Genomic DNA, 14,169 nt, shown 5'->3' on the forward strand with positions numbered 1-14,169 from the left:
GGCGCCGCCCGCCGAGCTGCGCAGCACCTTCCTCCCACAGTCTGTGACCGTCCCCCCACCCTGGCTGTACTGACATGGTGTTTGTGACTCCGGCTCCAGGAGGCGACCTTTCCGCATTAATGGCCTCTGCAGTCTGGACCTCCCCTTGATCGCGGGGGCGGGTCTGGGACGTCCCCCGGCCCCTGGCTTGGATCCCTCCAGTCCCACGGATGAGCCAGCAGCTGGGACCAGGGCCCACACGTGGTCTGATGTGCCCGAAGGGCACCCCGACTGCACAGACTGGAAGGCCAGTGCCCCTCCCGAGATTTCTGCCTCGCGAGGGAGGCCCTCGGGGCACCACTCCCCCTTCTCATGCCCACGCTGACCGGCACGGTGCACCTGTCTTCTCTCAGACCTGCGAGGCTGCACCCGTTCTGTGCGTTGTGATTCCACCAAAGCCAAATAAACAGTAAACCCCACCACGCGACACTTCTGTGTGGATTAAGTCAGACTTGGCTCTTGCAGGAAAGTCTGATGCGGCCCACCCAGAACCCGTCTGGGAATCACTGAACTGCGAGAGCTTGCCGAGCTACCCCGTGGTTACGGCGGAGCAGGGCACTGGTGGAGTGCAATGAATAACCTTCAAGGCTGGTTGTCTGCCTGGGAGACCACACTGCCATCTGTGAAATAGGTGGGGCACGATTTAAGACAAATAACCCAAAGCATTAGTGTATGCTTAAGTTGCGGGCTGGAGGGATCAGGAGACGTTTTCACGGAAAAAGTTGGGCTCTGGGTTAGACCATGACAGACAGTAACTACTATTTATTGAAGGCTTGCAATGTGCATTTTCTCATGCAGTCCTCTCAGTAATCCTAAAAAGTAAGCACCATAATTTCTCCCATTTTATAAGTGATGGAAGTGAAGCTAAGAGAAGTGACATAGCATTCTTATATATATATATATATAAATTTATTTATTTTTGGCCGCATTGGGCCTTCGTTGCTGCGCACGGGCTTTCTCTAGTTGCGGCGAGCGGGGGCTACTCTTCATTGTGGTGCGCAGGCTTCTTATTGCGGTGGCTTCTCTCGTTGCGGACCCCGGGCTCTAGGCGTGCAGGCTTCAGTAGTTGTGGCACGTGGGCTCAGTAGTTGTGGCTCACGGGCTTAGTTGCTCGAAGGCATGTGGGATCTTCCCAGACCAGGGCTTTAACCCGTGTCCCCTGCATTGGCAGGCAGATTCTTAACCACTGTGCCACCAGGGAAGCCCGACATAGCATTCTTAAAGTCACACAGCTGAGCCCATTCTTCCACTTGGATTCCTAAAGTAATAGGCAGGATTTAGTTGGGTGATAAGGAAGAAGGAAGCCAGTAAGTAATCCTCAACAGTTAATGGGTAATATCTTACAAATCACTGATAAAAGAGAGGCAGTTACAATGTTTATAACAGATATGGTATCAAATCCATGGACTCTAATACTTTAAACTTACTTTATGGTTTTAGTTTACTTGAATTTATATCTTTTCTTATTCATGTTACTTTAAAAAGATGTGATAGCAATTGCAAATTTTGTTCACATGAAACATTAAGTCATAAATTCACAGATAAATGATAGTAAAAGTTAACACAATTAGAACTTTAATAACATTGTTTCCATATATTTTTAGATATGGAACACTGTGAGAGCAACATTCTTCTACCTACCACAGAAATATGAATCACTTAAAAATTGCTCTTTTTAGCTACAATCTGTTAAAATATTTTAAGCGGCTAAAAAATAAATAAAATCCCAATAACCTTGATTATTTTCTTGATTAGAAAAATCTCATCAAAGAGTTCTAAATAAAGACAAGTAGAAAAAAATTACTGACACAGAAGAGCCCATGATAATTTTTATTCTTTATTAGTATCATTTGAGGTCTTCATCAATTTTGTTTCAAACTGAGATCTTCTCTGCAAAAAACACTTCTGAGAAATTGAACTGTAATCTGGGCTATGAAAAAGCCACTTCTCTGAGATGAGCTCAGATAAGGATTCCCAGGGATTATTTGTGCTAAGAGACCCTAGCAGGGGATGCTGGTAAACTGCGGTAATTTGGCGTTTTTCACTCTCACTTTTAGCTGACAAAATCCTTTGCCGTGAAAGCTTTACTGCACCACCCGTTTTATCCAAAGATAAAATCTTAGAGGAACAATCTTTCATGCCATATTGCAACATTACTTTGTGTCTTCAGTCAGGTCTTTTCCTCAGCAGAAACGGAAATAATGGGTCGCAAGAACTTTTTCCCTTGTCCTGAAGCATATTTTGATTTATCTGAAATTGTATGAGGCACCAAGTCCAAGCTTTTAGCCCCCTGTAGCTTATCTGCCCTGGTGCACATTGCCGAGCTCACTGTGTCAGAACTCTGAGCGCTGTGATAGTTTAACTTAAGCAAGTGCTCCCATAATGAGGCGCCATTCCTGGGACCCTCAGAATATTGCTGGCTCATGCCTTGAGGCCAACATCTCCTACCCCGGATCCACTCAGTTTCCCTCAGGAGGCTGCAAAGGATCAAAAGTTGTCAAGAGGTCATTTATAGAATATGAATAACCTGAAGCATATTTCTTGTTGAGACAGAGAATAGAAACTCACTGCAGGATTCCACGGATCGATGAATGAGAAGATCCCAGGTAAGTGGCCCTTAAATCAAGTGATCTGTACAAATAGCCCACAGCCTCCATCATGACTTGATGACAAGAGTCATTTATCAATAATTGACCTGCTGGATATTTGAAAATAAGAATATTAGAATTTTTTTAAATGACTCCTGGCTTCACACATTTAAAAGAGAACGATAAAAAAACATTTATAAAAGGTGGCATTGGACCATCCCCTGTTGTAATATTCCTGCCAAAAACATTTAACCTGAGTCTAATTATCAGAAAACAGATACAAACTGAAGGACATTGGGGCAGGGAGTAGGGTAGAAACTGACCTAGGCTCTTCAAAAATGTCAGTGTCATGAAAGGCAAAACAAGCCCTACTTAAATGTTCTAGACTAAAGGAGACAACCAAATGCAGTGGAAGATCCTCAACAGAATTCTGGATCAAAAAGTAAACAGCTATAAAGAACATTTACTGGGACACTTGGGAACATTTGCATATGGACTGTACATAATACTCTTATGTAATGGTTAAATTTCCTGGGTTTGATAATTGTAATGTGGTTAGGTAGGGGAATGTCCTGTTCTCAGAAGACACATGCTGAAGTATTTAGAGATAAAAGTGTCACATCTGCAACTTTCAAATAGTCCAAAAAAAAAAAAAATGTATGCATGTGTATGTGTGTGTATATGAAAGAAAACATAAGTATGACCAAAATGTTAACAGTTGGTGACTAAAGATAAAGGGTATATAGGTGCTCATTATACAGTGCCATGTGCTATTGTCAATAATTTAATGTAATTCTCTAAAATGCGTGAAAAGTAAAAAAAAAAAAAAATTAGTCAATTTGCAAGTGGCACTCATTTATTCATTTTACCCATTTACAAGACTGCTTTTTTAAAAAATATTTATTTATTCATTCATTCATTCATTCATTCTTCACTACCACGTGCCGGATCTTTTAGTTGCGGGATCTTTTAGTTGCCGGATCTTTAGTTGCTGCATGCGGATCTAGTTCCCTGACCAGGGATCAAACCCGGGCCCCCTGCATTGGGAGCGTGGAGTCTTAACCACTGGACCGCCAGGGAAGTCCCACATGACTACTTTTAAGGGACTAAATTTATACCATTGATTATAAACATAATGTAAGGCCGGTGCATGTAGGGCATCAATCTGGATACATAAGAGACTGCTGGGTATTTAAAGGTAAAAAACACTGGCAGATAACCCAGCCAGCATCCCTGTATTAATATTAATAATAATAAACACTGCAAATTAGCTGAGTACTATCTATCAGGCCTGTGTTATCCTACAAGGTATAAACTATCATCACTTGTCTTTTATTTTTGTCATTTATTCTTTTTAATAGGATGCATATCCACATGATTCAAAAATGAAAATGTATAAAGGTATGAAGTAAAAACTGTCTCTCCCATCTTGGTCTTCATCTGTGCAGTCTTCTCCTAAAACGTGTATCCTTCCAGAGAATTTTTTGTGCACGTTCACTGACTTTTAAAGATGAGAAAATTGAAAGAGGTCAAGTAAGTCACTCCAGTTTGTGGTAGAACGATCTTGGGTCAGCCTCATCCACAAGCCCATGCCCTTTACTGCTATGCTAGGCTGCCTCTTCACCCCACACTGGATTGTCCTTCTGAGTATACACGCTACAGCTTCTGTTTGCAGAGATGTTCTCTCTTGTAGCTCTGCTTCATGGGTCATAGCACGGATCTCACACTGCCCACAGCTTCTGCTGAAAATCTGAAGGGGAGTTCCAGCTGTTGGCTCCACTTAGCAATCAGTGGCTATTTTTCTTCTTTTTGAATTATTTTCATGACTCTCTCTGAGGTTCTCAGTTGCCCCAACATAACTCAGCAGAAAGCACTTGTGAATTACCCTGCTCAGGATGGCCACGTTGCATTGGCCTTAACAGGCCTTAACAGGCCTTAAAAGGTAAAGTGGAGAAGAATAGAGTCAGAATGTCTCAGGTCTGGCTAGGCAAGAACTCATTCTCAGAGTTCCTCTGGATGCCAGTAACCAGGCCCGCAGACTGTTCGTTCTGCCTGAAGGCCCTTTAAGAGGCTCTGACTTGCTGGGAGACTGAGACTGGCACGCAGACCAGCTGCTGATGCCCCTGACATATACTATTTCATGCTTGCGCTCCCCACACTCCCTCTTGGCCACACACCTTGGCTCCTCAGGCCCTTTACCCTCGTGACCCATCTGGACCTGTACCGATAGCTTTGACCTCAGAACTTTCTTGAACACAACCTACCTCTTTCTGGCAGCAAGCACAGTAGTTGCCAGGAAAGGACACTCTTAGCTCAGGCCAACCCCAGTCCACCCCATCTTCCCTCAGGGTCGGTACCAGCCGGACAGCACTACCCAGCCAGGTCAGTCCTTTCAACCCCGAGAAGAGGAAAGTCCAGGATGAGTTCGTTTCCATAGGAGAGAGGTCACTGAACCTCCTTCCCACTTCAAATCTTCATTCTGGACGAGGAGGGAACCTAATATTTAATTGTAGACTCTGTTGGTTGTTTTGCATATAACATCTCATTAAATCTTCAGAATAACCCTAGAGGCAAGAGATTATTATCCCCTTTTGGCTACTGAGAAACTTGAGACTCAGAGAGTTTATGTCCACAAGCCCAGAAAATAGCAGAACTGGGATTTAAACCTAGGTCCCTAGATCCAAGGACCCTAAGTTCTAGAAGTGGGAAACGAGAACACTGTTCTCCCTCTCACGCTGGTTCCTTAGGAGATTTTCCTATAAAACCACAGCCAGACAGGAACCATCTGTTATCTTTTCCATTTTCTACATCTGGACAGCCACACCTACCCTATTTCCAAGGGAGTGTGAATTGGGGATGAGAATGAGGGAAGGTCCCACTAACTAACTTCCATGAAAAATCTGTTCTCAGATTTTAATTGGTGAGTTTTCCTAGTTTCCCCCTTTTTTTCAGTGCTTAATATTAAAAAATAAAGTAGTATCTTTACTATTTCCTCTGGAAAAAGAAAGATATTTTATCCAAAGACAGTCCACTGCCCTTTTAAGTAATCTTCTAAAGTACAACTTTTTCTAATCTTTATTCTACTGAAATTTAAGCCTATTCCTCTTGCTTCGTATTATATTTGCTGTCAACTAACAGGTAGATTTTTACAATGCCAGTCCTGTGTTCATTTCCTCCCCGGGGCCCACAACTATAATTCAGGTCGTTGTCACCACGTAACAAGGAAAATCGCAGGTGTTGGTGGAGAGCCTCAGGAAGTGTCCCTGAATGAGTCCAGACTCTGTGGACCCTGACCAACAATGAGCTTCCCCACTGCGCTGGGAGCAAATGGGTAAAGAAGTGGAGACAATCACAGCCTATATTCTCCATCCAGAAGACAGGCTGCCAATGTGTAATGAGGAAGGAGGATTATGCAGGATTTAAAGGTTCTCTGTTGAAAATTTCTTTTTGTTTGATAAGTACGCTATGTCTAAAGTTTGTCAGAAGTCCTTCAGTTTGAGAAATTAAGCTTGTTTGCTCGTTCTTTCAATAAACGTGTGTCTATAAACAGACTGGGGAGGGAGAAAGTTGTCAATCATTGTCCCAAATGGAGTAAAAGGTTGCAATGGGATGTTTCCATGCGTCTTCAATTTCTATCCTACAGAAAACTATATGGGGAGGGGATGGCTCTTTCCCTGCACCCTCTTCACTGAGACCATCGGCAAGTCTGCTCAGAGGGACCTGGCTGCAGATGACCTCTGTCATCGCCCCAGTACTGCATGAGCTCACTCTACCAATTCAAGGGCCTGAGCCGTTGCAGACCCCACCTTTGGGTAGAGGGAACAGATTCACTATTCTCTCTTACACAGGCTGTTTTCCCTACCATTCCACCAAAATTGATAGTTCCCTGTGACCGTTATGTTGCTAAATGCAATCGTCTATTCTAGATCTGGTGGTCAGCTCTCAGCCCTCTCCATTTTTTTTAAAATTAATTTTTACTGGAGTGTAGTTGCTTTACAATGTTGTGTTAGCTTTTACTGCACAGCAAAATGAATCAGCCATACATATACATATATCCCCTCCCTTTTGGATTTCCCTCTCATTTAGGACACTACAGTGCATGAAGTAGAGCTCCTTGTGCTATACAATATGTTCCCCTCAGTTGTCTAGTTTATACATAGTATCAATAGTGCAGGGCTTCCCTGGTGGCGCAGTGGTTGAGAATCTGCCTGCCAATGCAGGGAACACGGGTTCGAGCCCTGGTCTGGGAGGATCCCACATGCCGCGGAGCAGCTAGGCCCGTGAGCCACAATTACTGAGCCTGCGCGTCTGGAGCCTGTGCTCCGCAACAAGAGAGGCCGCGACAGTGAGAGGCCCGCGCACCGCGATGAAGAGTGGCCCCCGCTTGCCACAACTAGAGAAAGCCCTCGCACAGAAACGAAGACCCAACACAGCCATAAATAAATAAATTAATAATCGGGAAAAAAAAAGGGTACTTCTTCAATTAAACAATTAAAAAAAAATAGTGTATACGTGTAAATCCCAGTCTCCCAATTCCTCCCAACCCACCCCTTTCCCCCTTGGTATCCATACATTTGTTCTCTATGTTTGTGTCTCTATTTCTGCTTTGCAAATAAGGTCATCTATACCATTTTTCTAGATTCCACACATATGCATTAATATACAATATTTGTTTTTCTCTTTCTGACTTACTTCACTCTGTATGACACTCTCTGGGTCCATCCACATCTCTACAAATGACCCAGTTTCGTTCCTTTTCATGGCTGAGTAATAGTCCATTGTACATATAACACATATTCTTTATTATTCTGTTGATGGACATTTAGGTTGCTTCCATGTCCTGGCTATTGTAAATAGTGCTGTTATGAACACTGGGGTGCATGTGTCTTTTTGAATTATGGTTTTCTCTGGGTATATGCCCAGTAGTGGGATTGCTTTGTCATATGGTAGTTCTATTTTTAACTTTTTAAGGAAACTACATACTGTTTGCCATAGTGGCTGTATCAATTTACATCCCAGTGTAGGAGGGTTCCCTTTTCTCCACACCATCTCCAGCATTTATCGTTTGTAGATTTTTTTCTTTTTTTGGCTGCGTTGGGTCTTTGTTGCTGCGTGTGGGCTTTCTCTAGTTGCGGCAAGCGGGGGCTACTCTTTGTTGCGGTGCGCAGGCTTCTCATGGTGATGGCTTCTCTTGTTGCGGAGCACGGGCTCTAGGCGCATGGGCTTCAGTAGTTGTGGCACACGGGCTCAGTAGTTGTGGCTCACGGGCTCTAGAGCGCAGGCTCAGTAGTTGTGGCACACAGGCTTTGGTGCTCCATGGCATGTGGGAGCTTCCCAGACCAGGGCTCAAACCTGTGTCCCCTGCATTGGCAGGCGGATTCTTAACCACTGCACCACCAGGGAAGTCCCAAGATTTTTTGATGATGGCCATTCTGACTGGTGTGAGGTGGTATCTCATTGTAGTTTTGATTTGCATTTCTCTAATAATTAGTGATGGTGAGCATCTTTTCATGTGTTTGTTGGCCATCTGTATGTCTTCTTTGGAGAAATGTCTATTTAGGTCTTCCACCCATTTTTTGATTGGGTTGTTTATTTTTTTGATATTGAGCTGCATAAGCTGCTTGTATATTCTGGACATTAATCCTTTGTCAGTTGCTTCGTCTGCAAATATTTTCCTCCATTCTGAGGGCTGTCTTTTCATCTTATTTATGGTTTCCTTTGCTGTGCAAAAGATTTTAAGTTTAATTAGGCCCCATTTGTTTATTTTTGTTTTTATTTTCATTACTGTAGGATGTGGGTCAAAAAAGATCTTACTGCAATTTTTATCAACAAGTGTTCTGCCTACGTTTTCCTCTAAGAGTTTTATAGTGTCTGGCCTTACATTTAGGTCTCTAATCCATTTTGAGTTTATTTTTGTGTATGGTGTTAGGGAGTGTTCTAATTTCAATCTTTTACATGTAGCTGTCCAGTCTTTCCAGCACCACTTATTGAAGAGGCTGTCTTTGCTCCATTGTATATTCTGGCCTCCTCTGTCATAGGTACATGGAGTTTATCCCTGGTCAGCCCTCTCCTTTCTTAGCTTCCATGATTTTACTGATTCTCTGCTTACTTCTAGAGCCATTCCTCATCTCTTGCTACAACTTTTTCCTCTGCCCATCCCTTAAATACTGTACAGCATTCTCCCAAGTTCTATCTTCTGCCATCTTCTTGGCTTTTATTCTTCTTGGCTCTTTCAACTATTCCACAGGGTTTGGCCACCATGTGTGTACTAAGGACTCCCAAATGTTTTTCTCCAGTTCAGTCCTCTAGCTCCTAAGCACTAGACTCATATATTCTTCTGCCTACTGAACGTCTCCACTCAGATAAGAGATTCAAATCAACAGGCCCCAAATTAGCTCATCATGGTTCCCATCCCACCTCTCAACCTTGTGCTTCCTGCCGACAGCTCCATCCACCCAGTTGCACTGGCCGTGGGTATAGCCATAAACTGGGGAATGCCTCAGACTGTTCCCTTTCCCTCACCTGCTATCCAATCACGCACTGCTGGATTTACTGACTAAATCGCAAATAAACCACTTTCTCTCCATTTGTCTTGTCCTCTCTTAGTTAACACAGGAGAGTCTCCATTCTCCTCTCGACCAATTCCATCCTCTATTCAGCCACGAGAGTACTGGATCTAAAATGCAAATCTGCGGACTTGCCTGGTGGTCCAGTGGTTAAGACTCTGTGCTTCCATTGCCGGGGGCGTGGGTTCGATCCCTGGTCAGGGAACTAAGATCCCACATGCCGCAGGGCTCGGCCAAAAAGTAAAAAAAAAAAAAAAAAGTGCTAATCTACTCATGACCCTTAGTGCTGGAAATTCTACAGCACCTCCTCTGATGAACCCTTTACCACGGTAGACAAGATTTGCCATGCCCTAAACCTTGCTGACTTCTCCAATATCACCTCCCAACCCTCCCCATTCCAGAGGTTCACACCCCCCTGAGTCACCCTCCCTCGCCTTTGTTCATGCTATTCTTTCTTGCTTGAAATGCTCTTCCTCACCTTCTTTACCGGACAAATGCCTGTCAGGACTCACGGCCAGGTCACTTTCTCTGGAAAGGCTTACTTGTTGCCTCTTTTATATGCCCCCCACACCTTCTACCAATGTCTGTCACCACACACATCACATTGGATTTCAGTTCTCTTTTATGTGCTTATCATCCCAACAAGACCACAAACTCCTGGAGCCCACGAAGGGTAGAAAGAGCACAGGATTTAGGGTCAGAGGACTGGGTTCCACGTCATAAGTCTACTACTTACCAACTGCAAAGTTCTGAAATGTCACTTGGTCTTTCTGCGCCTCAATGATTCTATTATCTAACCGATAGGATTCTCAGATCACCTGTACTGGGCTAAGTCATATGACATATCTGCTATTTCCTCAGCTTTAAGATAGCTGAGTAATCTCTAGAGTCCCTTCCAGGTTTAAAAGTTTTCTAAGCTTATAAGGGATATTTGACATTTTCCTGCAACCAAGAGAATTTACAAATACATAACCTGTTAAAAATTATTCAACACACACAACAAGTAAAAAAGAAGCTCTGCTAACAGACATAAAATAGACTCCTGGATTAACCCTCTATTTATTAAGTAGGGCCCTCTATTTCCTCTGCAAAACTTTCTACCTGATGCCCAGGGCACACTAAATGCCTGCAGCTAGCAGGTTCTTCCCCACCGTGCTGGCATACTTCTGCTCCTAACTAGCATTGGTTCTAGCATGACCAAGAGTCAACTGAATTTGTTAGTCTAATTTTGGTCATTGAATTTAGTATGGTACAAACTAGGAAGATATGAGGGTGAAATGAAAGAGTGGTTTTCTATGAAAAACAGGTTGAATGCTTTGGAATTCTTTCAAATCGTGAGTGAACAAGAAAACCGTAGAAGATTAAAGGTGGGGAAAGATAGCAATCAAAAGTATCCTGCCTGGAAGCATCACAATTGCCTAAGTTCTTACCTTACAGAAACCAAAACTAGAAATTGTGTGTGATGCATTTTGAGAAAGGTGACATCCAATTCCAATCAGAGGACCCATTAAAGGCAAAGACCTTAACTCCAAATTTTTAAGTTTAGGTAAAGAATTACATATATATGCTTAAGTTAAAATGAAAATGTAAAGTTTGTCTGTATCACTTACCTGACTTTTTGGATTAAGGAACCCCCTGCTATAGAGAAGAGGACCCTGGCTGAGACAAGCATTTTAAAATCAAATGAGGAAAAAAGGACTGACTCACCCCACTGAAAGTCACCCTGTAGAGCCTTTGTTTAATTTCTTCCTTCTAAACGTGACTGAAATGCTTGATATGTCTTCTATAAAAGAATCCCAGGGAGAGGGAAGTAACATAATGTTCATCCACCATACTTCATCCAAAATAAACAATTCCGTATAGAACCCTCAGCTGATAGAACGGAATATGAAAAGCCACATTTCTGCTTTTTCCTCCCACTGTAATGATTTCTCAATAGGCAGATTTAAGCACTTATCAGAGAAGGAGAACAAAAAAAAAAGATTGGTCTGTGTCAGAGGTAGTAGGGAACATACATCACAAAAACCCTCTTTTCATGTCAGGATTAGTACTAAAATCTCTAGAATTAGCAGTTTCATGAGGTTAAGATTTGTTCTTGAAACTGGATCGAAGAAGTTGAAAGGAGATGAGGAAATATTTCAAGGAAATATTGAACAGAAAGAGATTTCGCTTTTGAATAAATGCCTCATGAAAATGTGATCAGAAGAAGAAACAAACTTTAGGATTATCACCCTCTCACAAATCCACCATTTTAATATGTGCTTAGTATAATCTCATGCATTAAAATGTTGTGAGTATAATTAAAATCTGAATGATCATTGCTGGAAGCCCACTATTTTTATACCCCTTGGAAGATTATACTGTATTCTATACATTGATTAAATGTAATAATAAAAGACTAAGGAAGGTGCAGGTGCCAAAACTTTCAAGCTAGCAATTAATATCATTAATCTATAATCCAAACTGATATCTAAAAAGTCACCTAGGGACTTCCCTTGTAGCGCAGTGGTTAAGAATCCGCCTGCCAATGCAGGGGACACGGGTTCGATCCCTGGTCCAGGAAGATCCCACACGCCGCGGAGCAACTAAGCCCTTGCGCCACAACTACTGAGCCCGCGCGCCACAACTACTGAAGCCCCCGCACCCTAGAGCCCACGCGTCGCAACTACTGAAGCTCGCGCCACCTAGAGCCCATGCTTGGCAACAAGAGAAGCCACCACAATGAGAAGCCTGCGCACCAAAAAGAAGAGTAGCCCCTGCTTGCCACAACCATAGAAAGCCCGTGCGCAGCAACGAACACCCAATGCAGCCTAATAAATAAATAAATAAATAAAAAGTGACCTAAAAATTACTGTTCTCAATAGGCTAAAATACAATTTCGGTCACTTCTTTTAATGTTGTTAGCCTGGATCAGAGCCAACACTTCTGTTGGAAAGCCAGGCAAATTGTGTAACCCCCCAGAAAGAAACTGTTTATCCACTTTCCTCACCCTTCCTGCATTGACAGAGCACTTACGCACAGCTAGCACTCTTTGTGATGCTTTGAAGAATAAATAAGTCCCCTGCCCCTGGGAGTTCACAGTCTGTTTGAGAGGTCAAAATACTCACAGTAAAAAGAAATAGAAATGAGGTCAAAAAAGGGTTCTTTGAGCTCCTTCATGACTCTGGATATACAAGATGATTTTAGCATGCTGTGTGAGAAACCTCCTGTGATGATGACGCTAGAGGAATGAAGGACCCTATGTCCCCAACACTCCCTCACTTTGCAAAAACCTTGCACTGGCTTTCAATTGCTCTTTTTTTTTTTTTTTTAATTTTTATTGGGGTAGAATTGATTTACAATGTTGTGTTAGTTTCAGGTGTACAGCAAAGTGAATCTGTCATACAAATACATTTATCCACTCTTTTTTAGATTCTTTTCCCATATAGGCCATTACATAGTATTGAGTAGAGTTCGCTGTGCTATACAGTAGGTCCTTAGTAGTTATCCATTTTATATATAGTAGTGTGTATGTGTCAGTTGCTCTTCAGGTAACACCCCAAATCCCTGACCAGGCCTCGGGGACGGTGACACCTCTCTGACATCCTCCTCATGCACCCTCTCCCCCCCACATTGGTCTCTGCATTCTAGCCCCACTGGCCCTTTTCGTTCCTTCTAGATTTGCAAATTCTGTCCTCGCTGCCTAGATGACTCCTTTCCCTCCCCACCACTTTACTTAACAAGCAAATCCACCTCCACATTCAGTTGCAGCATCATTTCCTAAGAGGCACCCCCGACCCATCCCCCTCCATCTAACAGATCAAGGTCCCCTGTTAGCACTTGTATTTTGCCATGATAGCACTTTGCACAACTGTGGTGCAGCCACTGTGTGTTTAGTTGTCCAACCACAATCGCTATACTGGCGTTTTCCACAATTGCAGCTAAACAGTCTTGTATTTAGTTGTCTGACAGCTGTTGGTCTCAATGTGAGCTCAGTGAAGGCAGTGTGGGTCTCTACCTGTCCTGCTCACTGCTATATCCCCAGGAACCAAAACAGAGATTGTCACCTGGCAAAGATTCTCTCATTAACCAAACTCTACTCAGGCTCTCTGAACTCTTCCTCAGCTAGGCTTGACTTTTGGGTTTCTATGTTCATCTCTACGTAGTCCAATTTTAACAAGAATCCTGCTGAGTTTAGCTATCCTGAGTACCTGATTACCCTCGATATCTAGTCAAGTTTCTCATTCTCCACCATCCCCCAGGTGATGTGTGATCACCCTGGCCTGCCTTCAGCAAGAATCCTGCTAGGTTTGTTTAGCCAGAATTCCCCTTATCCTTAGTGTTGCCTCTTAGTAATTTTCTATCCACTGACCCCCACCCTAATCCTTGGCTACAAATTCCCACTTGCCCTTGCCCATGCCCATATTTGGAACTGAACCCAGTCCTGTACTAATGTCTCTTTCCCCCTATTGCAATAGTCTTGAATAAAATCTGTTTTTACTGCTTTAAGGTTCAGTAAATATTTGTTGAAAGAATTAATGAATGAATTATAATACACGTAATTAACATTAAAATACTCTTAATAATAAATAACTTGCTTTTCTAAAGTGGAAGGGTAAATCTGAATTAACAAAGTCATTTTCTCCATTATATGTTCATTCCCTTGGCAAATTTTTACTGAGAACCTACTATGTGCCAACCACTGTTCCAGAAGCTGGGCATACAATGGTGGAAAGACAGATCAAGTTCCTTCTTTTTAGCAAGAAAGGCAGATTTTTAAAAAAACTAATAAGACCTAAATAGACATCTCCCCAAAGAAGACATACAGATGGCCAATAGGCACATGAAGAGATGTTCAACATCACTAAGTATTAGAGAAATGCAAAACTACAATGAGATATCACCTCACACTGGTCAGAATGGCCAACATCCAAAAGTCTACAAATAATAAATGCTGGAGAGAGTGTAGAGAAAAAGGAAGCCTCCTACATTGCTGG

At 42.7% G+C, this 14,169-nt stretch overlaps 1 pseudogene across 1 annotated transcript in view; it reads right to left on the reverse strand.

Annotated features, from left to right (window-relative positions):
• Nucleotides 1-786: 786 nt before the first annotated feature.
• Nucleotides 787-14,169, reverse strand: part of LOC309608729 (putative tetratricopeptide repeat protein 41) — an 89,642-nt pseudogene continuing 76,259 nt past the window's right edge. The window contains exons 13-15 of the transcript XR_014249721.1: nucleotides 2,608-2,737; nucleotides 1,774-2,516; nucleotides 787-1,297 (exon numbers count right to left, since the gene is read on the reverse strand). The product of XR_014249721.1 is annotated as a putative tetratricopeptide repeat protein 41 (transcript). The remainder of the gene's footprint in view (nucleotides 1,298-1,773; nucleotides 2,517-2,607; nucleotides 2,738-14,169) is intronic.

This window comes from Balaenoptera borealis (assembly GCF_965194805.1).
Source record: "Balaenoptera borealis genome assembly, chromosome: 13".
In the NCBI taxonomy this organism is placed as follows: Eukaryota; Metazoa; Chordata; class Mammalia; order Artiodactyla; family Balaenopteridae; genus Balaenoptera; species Balaenoptera borealis.